The following is an 8009-nucleotide window of genomic DNA, read 5'->3' as shown; positions in this document are numbered from 1 at the left end:
TCAGGTCCTTCAAACAGCCTTAGCCAGGTGCCCCCATCACGGGCAGCTACAGAGTCAAAATCTGTCATTAGCGACCCAGGGTGGGTTCTCTTGGTTTGGGAGAGTCTGAGAGGCAGCAGTTGACTCCAGGCGGAAGTGTGCGCCAAACGCGGCTGGGTATAGCGCCTTCTATAGGGCTCCCTGAGCCCCACAGTGTGTGAAAGGGCCTCCTGGCAGCCTCCAGGGCTCAGAGAAGGACAAAGGACCTATTAAAAAAAAAATCCAACAACGAAAAAATATACCAGCTTGACCCCCAAAAGAACACTGTTTAATGAGGTGGAAAATTCTTCCACACAAATTGCTTTTTCTACTACTTTATGAGAGTTCATAAATGTTAATGAAATCCAGTTACCAAAAAAGTAACATACATCATTGCAGCTGAAGGGAGGCCCAGGAAGGAAGGTGATGGTAAACCTACAATCATAATTAAAATAACAGCAGCGGCAGCAACATTGTATCTGATAGCTCCGGTAGTTGGAGTTCCAGTACCATTGTTATGCGATCTGACTGGGCTGCTGGTGTTCTTTTGTTTGGGGCTGGAGCAGCAACAGTATCAGAGCAGCGGTCCCAGCAATGCAAGCCGAAAAGGATGCAGAGATGCAGAAGTTGGTGACTGGGATGCAAATAGAATCTTTTCCTTTGGACGGAAATTTCAACGCACTTCAAAATCAGGCAATAGGGGAAAATAGGGGAAAAAGACGAACAAAAGGAGCCCTGTGCGAATGGTTAGCAGAAGGAAAGTTGATTGACTTTCACAACTGGTGGTGGCGCATTGTTACTTTTCTGCCTCTCTGTCCCTCAGGCTGTGAACTAGAGCAAGAAGTTGCATGCTCCCTCCCATGTCCAGCCAGGTGGTTGGCTCCTACCAAATCCCTCTCCTCCTCTGTGACAGGGGCCATTGTACACACGGCAACGTTACTCGTTACAGAATAAAACTACTCTGCAAATCCTACAGTAATATTTACTCTTTTATTTTCTCTGTAGTGTTGCAGGCTGAGTTAGAACCGAAACCGTAAGCCATTGGCACGGCCAGCCAGGGATCTGCTACTTGGCGCTCAGTTAGTGCTTAATAGACACGTGTGTGGAAACGCATATGACCGGCTTCGTGACAGCCTGATAACGCAATGTAGAATATTTAATAATATGGACATGGTAGCTCCCGATATTTTCAATATTCAAAAAATAGTTTCTGATCATTTGCTTGATGGTGGAAACTGCTCTTGGTCTTGGGAATACACAGTCCTGTAAACAACCAGAAAGCAATTCCAGTCCTTAGGAAGTCTGCATTTTGATCTGGAGGGGTTGGGCCCCTTAGGTGAAGGTGCCGGGAGGGCCACTAACTGTTTGCGCTTATGCACCTACTTGGAAACTGGTAGTCTGAAATCACCCACTGGCACGGGAGCAGAACGGAGGTCGGTTGATCTGCTCCTGTATAGATTACAGGTAGGACAATCCGATAAAGCAGTTGGACTCAGATTTATTTATGGAGTCGGCATGAGTCAGGCTAAACCTCATGACAGTGTGTGTGTGTGCGTGTGTGTGTTTATGATTGCAGTTTACAAATGGATGCACAAATGACTTTCTGTCTAACTTTGGGAAAATGTTTTAATTTTCACTTTCCAGGCTGGAGCTCAAGTGACCAGATATGAGTTCTACTGGTAAACATCACTTAAAGAATCTGTATTTTGAAGAAGCATCTTATCTTTCTTTAGTGGGATCACTTTTGTCTACTGCTCCACTTCTGAAGGAAATGAAGGGATTTATTGGTTTCTTTCTTTTGGGGGTGGGGGAGACCGTTTGAATATCATTTTCCTGTTCTCTTTGAGAGCTGTTGAGCCCAGTTCGTTTGATTTTGCGTATTCATGTCATCTCAGCACAAGAATGACTACAAATAACTTTCATTTTTGAGTCCTTATCAGTCGCCAGTTATTGAGCTCATCCATTTGTAGGCTTTCCCCTCCTGTAAACGTTCCAACAGCCCTTTGGGATAGGGGCTATTCTTAGTGTCTTTTTATTTCAAATCAGGAAAGTAAGGCTTAGAGGGGGTTAGGCATGTGCCTTAGGCACCAGGGAGTAGCTGAACATTTGTGCTGGATCTGGGACCAGCTCCCTAGAATAATAGAACGAACTGTTCCCTGCAGTAGGAGAATCAGCCTTTGTGACCCAGGGCAAGCCATTTGCATTCAGTTTTCATATTCACACAACATGGCTGATACCTGTACGGGGCTGTGAAGTTAAAATTCGACCTGCTTATAAAAATACTTTGTAAATGCTAAAACGCTACATAAATATAAAGCACTTGTTATGAGTATTATGGCTCTTTCTCATCCGTAATTGATAGCACCCACAACGGCTTTTTCTGCTTGCTGCATGATGACTGAAATGGATGGAACTTTGGCTTAGAGGTTTGGGGCCCTGAGTGGTGAAGGGTTTGGCAGAGGCAGGCTGTATGTATTTGTGTGGGGAGGGGAAGGGTCAACAATGGTAGCTCTGCTGGAGATGCCTTTCTTCGCTGTTCAAGTTGAGCCTCTCCAGCATCTCATGGGATCTTGAGAGGGAGGAAGCAGTGTAGGAGTAGGTGTCTCTCATCTTTCTACAGAGGTTTCAGACGATCGACAAGTCCTTCAGAGCCCTGGGGGAGTCGGAGTTATGCTTTGGTTTCCTAACCATGAGAAGTCAGCAGTTTGAAACCACCAGCTCCTCCTCAGGAGAAAGACAAGGTTTTCTACTCCAGTCAAGAGTTCCAGTCTTGGGGAGAAAAAAGAAAAAGAGCTACAGTCCTGGAAACTCACAGCGACAATTCCACCCTGTCCTATCAAGTCACTATGAGTGGAAATCGACTGGCTATCAGGGAGTTTTGCTTTATCGGTTTGTCTGACAATTACTTCACAAGAAAGTACTGGCTTCGAAAACCTCACAGCGATGAAGACACTGTAGGGTCGTTCTACTCTGTACCATACGGAGTGGCCACGGATCAGAATGAATGGCAGCAACAGGTTTTTGGTTTATTTTAACTGCAGGCTGTTTTCCTGGTCGCCTTAGGGAGCCCTGGTGGTGTAGTCGTCACAATCTACAAGGTTGGTAGCTCAAAAACCACCGGGCCCTTAGAAAGGGAAAGAAGGGGCTGTCTACTCCCATAAACAGTTACAGTCTTGGAAACCCAGAGGCCTCTATGAGTTGGCATAGACCCCGTGGCAGTGAGTTCCTATTGCCTTGCCTGGGTCATTTGGACTGCTCTGGCCATCCCCTTCCGCAGTCAGGGAACAATCCGGGCATCACGGTGAGAACAGATTAGGTGTTCATTTTTTGTGAGTAAATTGATCACGCTGCTTTGAGACAATATAATTACTGCGTTCTGTACCACAGCGCTGTGTCTGGTAGAGAGAGAACCCGAAGACATCAAACAGGCACCCGGTCTCCCTCTCTGTTTGCACCATCCTCCGCCACACAGTAGGCAAGATCTTGTAAGGCTTTGAATATCTTTAGTGCTTCATCATGGAGTTTCTATTTTGGGCAACACCCAAAGAATGCCTTCAAAAATCTGAAATTCAGGTCAATTAGGGGACAAAGAAGTTGAGCTGTGAATGACATACCGGCTTCTTAAGTGTTGTAATAATCTTTAGGTTTCATTTATCCAACACGCTTATACTCTTTGCAGACAATGCAAACACTCCATCGAGAAGTTCCTAGGCTGTTGGGGAGTCAGATGAACATGAATGCCATTTACAGGAATTCCTAATAGAGCTCTGTGGATTGAGTTGGACTGGATTAATCACTTTGATATATGGGATCAGACCAGGGCATGCATTCTTAATGAGGGTGATCAAGCCCAAAAGGCACGAAAATTGGTTCTTAGGGAACCTTACAGATTATAATTGTTTGTGGCCCTCCTAAATTCAACCCTATCTGAAAGAAACCTTAGTATGTAATTGATCTCATTAAACATAAACACCCAAACCTGAGTTGATCGCAACTCATGGTGAGGACAGAGTTGAACTGATGCTTAGGGTCTCTTAGACTGAAATCTTCATGGGAGCAGACATTGCTTCATCCCTTTGTGATCTGCAAGAACGGCTGGAAGATGTAACCAATGACTCTGAGGTTAGCACCCCATCACTTAACTCCCTATGCCAGCATGCCTTCTCTGATCTCATTAGGGGGGGTTTCAATGAAAAACAATGTTTCCCCTCTTAAGGGGACATTAATGGAGAAAGCTTGAGATCACTGGCCTAAATGGATGACTTTCACCCTGAATTTTAGGTTGAAAAGCAGTTGCTGATTTGACTGCTTTGTCCACAGGCTTGCTTCTGTTTCACTGTTAAATATTTCCTCTGACTCACGACTTGTTTGAGGGAGATCCTGAACCTCGTATGTACGGAATTTATTGATTGCCTCCCCCACCTCAAAACACAGAAAACAAAAATACATCAATTTTCTAACTCACGCAGCAATGAACTCACTCTAATCAACTCAAACCAAACCCCCTGCCCTTGTGGACTTACAGCGACCCTATGGGGCAGGTTAGAACTGCCCCCCTGAGATGGTCAGTCTTTATGGGAGTAGAAAGTCCCGTCGTTCTCCTGGGGGCTGCTGGTGGCGTCAAGCTCCCAGTTTTCCGGGCGGTAACCACACTGTCACCGGTGCTCCACCAGCACTGAGGAGGCACAACCGACCAACTTTTGCCTTTAGTTCCTCGCTTACTACCAAGGGAGACTCCTAGATAAAGGTGGACACTTTTCAGAAGGGAGAAGCTTTGGACAGCTGAAATTTCATATTTGGTAACTACAGGTGATTGGATTTGCAAATCTCACTCACGTGGACGTTAAGATACTACATTTTAACACACTGAGAAAACCATCCAAATCCCTGCACAAGGCTGCACATCACTTCTTTGGTTTGGGGGTTTTTATCCTTTGGGCTAACTGGAGTCACCATTTTTCTATATTGCTTAACCTAGGAAATGGCTGAGCCCAAGAGCTGAGATTTTGGAGACAGCGTTGGAAGGAACTTTTCACTCTTGAAAGACATTGAATTAGAACACTGGCCAAGACTGGGAACTGTAGTAAGTCGTTGGATCCCAACCATGAAGGAAACAGAAATGATGACAATCACGGATCAACGAGAGTGAAAGGGAGGAAGAAAAGTAACTCTTGGCAAAAGGGGATGAATATGGTGGCAACCCCCTACACCAAAACAAACAAACAAACAAACTCAAAACTGAAAAATGGAACCTGAAATAGCCTCATTTAAAAGGAATACTTGACCTTCCCCTACTCCTTCCCACTACAGTTAAAAAAAAAAAAGTCCTACCACCCACAGGGAGGTTCCGGGTAGTTCTACAGAATCTATGACCCCATTTGGGTATGCTTTCAGAAAACCCGGGTAGGGTTCATTGCCAACAAGGGACAAAGGCAATTAAGCCGAAGTAGGTAATTTCCCAAACCAGGGCTAAGGGTGGGGGTAGCGGGCAGACCACAAAGTTTCTGAACTAGCATTTCGACCCATCTGGATCAGAAGGCCTGAGCACGGGTCGATATAAACCTTTACAGATAAAGCCTTCCCATGTGAAGTCGCTGCCTGTCCGGTCACACACCACAGTCCCACACAGAAAGACACAGAAGCTCTTTGTTCAGGCTTCAGATGAGGCTAAAGGGGAAGCCTGAGGAGGTTGACCCACATTCCTCAGTCAACCTACCAAGCAGTTCTTCTCATTCACACCGTGTTAGTATTGATTGTTTTATTGTAGCCTTGCTATTGTGGCTGTAATTTCTTTACTGACACAGTTTCCAACAAGTTTAGAACTTGACTGCTAACATTTGCTTCACTTTAAATCTCGGTGTCGCATTAAAAAATTATAAATTATTTTTATTTTCATAGTTTACACTGTCCGCTGTCTCTCTTCACCCACATTTCTGTTGCTCCTCCCCTGTGTTTGGGGGGGATTGGGGTTGGGGTTATACATCGATCATTGTGATTGATTCCCCCTTTTCCCCCTTTGAACCCCACCTTCCCCTCTGCCTTCATGGTATCGCTACTCTCATTATTGGTCCTGAGAGGTTGACCTGTCCTGGATTCTGTGTGTCGAGAGCTCTTATTTGTACCAGTGTACATGCTCTGGTCTAGCAGGATTTGTAAGCTAGAACTGGGGTCATGATAGTGGGTGGAGTTGGGGTGGGGGAAGGAAGCATTAAAGATCTAGAGGAATGTTGCATGTTTCATTGGTGCTCTAGTGCATGCTGGCTGAATTGTTCCTTCCTTGTGACCCTTCTGTGAGAGGGTGTTCAATTGTCTACAGATAGGCTTTGGGTCTCCATTCCAACTCCCCTCATTCATCTCAAGATGGTTGTTTGTTTTGGGTCTTCTGATAGCTGATTCTGTTGGCACCACATGATCACATAGGTTGGTGTGCTTCTTCCATATGGACTTTGTTACTTCCCTGCTAGATGGCCACTCGTTTAACTTCAAGCCTTTAAGACCTCAGATGCTATATCTTGTAATAGCCGGGCACCATCAGCTTTCTTCCTGGTGTTACAATCTTTGATATGTGGGTGATGATGCACATGGATAGCTGAGTCCTTTCCAATATTTTCTGGAAAGGAAACAATGATCAAAACTCTCAAATATTTCCATCTTTTTAATCTACAGCACCATGTATCTGTGAGTCAGTAATGTTCTCTGTGGAATAAAGATGGACATACTTGGAATTGGCTGTGGTTTAGTGGAAAGGGGTGGACTTTGGTGAATTGTTAATATTTGGTTGTGGGCAAGCCATTTAATACGAAAAACTCATTTATCCATCTCTAAAATGAGCCTCTCAAAACAAAAACAACCCCTCCCCCCGAATAAACTCAAACTAATTGCCAGGGAGTTTAATTTAGACTCATAGTGACCAAGACGGTAATTGTTTAAGAGAGTAGAAAGACTTTCCCTTCTCCCTCTGAGTAGCCGGCAGTTTTGAAATGCTGGCCTTCTTGTCAGCAGCCCAAGTCACAACCTACAATGCCACTATTTTGAAGTGCTCAAAATGGACCTACTAAGACATATATTTTACAGGGTTACTGTACACTCACAGGTGAGCAAATTTAAACAGCAGCCACCTCCCTAAGCCTACTGCCATGATTGACTTTGTATGCTGAGCTAATCATCAGAGACGCTGGATTATTTGAAGAAGAATGTGACAGCAGGATGAGCGGAAGGCTTATTTACAACCTGCATAGGCAGGTGACACGACTTTGCTCGCTGAACGTGAGGGGGACTTGAAGCCCTTCCTGATGAAGATCAAAGACTTTAGCCTTCAGGGTATGAAGAAAACCAGAACTTTCACAACTGGACCAGAGGGTACCATCATGGTAAATGGAGATAAGATTGACGTTGTCAAGGATTGTGTACTGCTTGGATCCACAACCTATGCTCATGGAAGCAGATTGGAAAATAAGCATGTAACTTTGAAGATCGAGGTAGACTGACCCAACCCATGGTATTTTCAGTCATTTTGCGTCCATGTGAATGTTGGACGTTGAATAAGGAAGACCAAAACAGAAACAGTAAAAAAATACTGAAAGCACCATGCATGGGCTGCCCGAAGAACCAACAACTCTGTCTTGGAAGAAGTACAGCCACGATGCTCCTTAAAGGCAAGGATGGCGAATCTTCCTCTCATGTACTTTTGGCCTCTTGTCCGGAGATACCAATCACTAGAGAAGGACATCATGCTTGGTAAGGTAGTGGGGCAGCAACAAAGAGGAAGGCCTTTGACGAGATGGATTGACACAGGAGCGACATGGATGGGCTCAATCACAAGAACAAGGGTGAGGATGGTACAAGACAGTGTAGTGTTTCATTTTGTGGTAATTGGGTGCTTGTAAGTCGGAGCCAACTTGACGGCACCTACCAACAACGCCATTGAGTAGATTCCAACTCCTAGCAATCTGACGTAGCTTATCCGAGGCTGTATATATTAAAAAAATCAT

The sequence above is a fragment of the Tenrec ecaudatus genome, chromosome 7 (genome assembly GCF_050624435.1).
Source record: "Tenrec ecaudatus isolate mTenEca1 chromosome 7, mTenEca1.hap1, whole genome shotgun sequence".
NCBI classification, from domain to species: domain Eukaryota; kingdom Metazoa; phylum Chordata; class Mammalia; order Afrosoricida; family Tenrecidae; genus Tenrec; species Tenrec ecaudatus.
Note: the sequence above shows the minus strand (reverse complement) of the source record.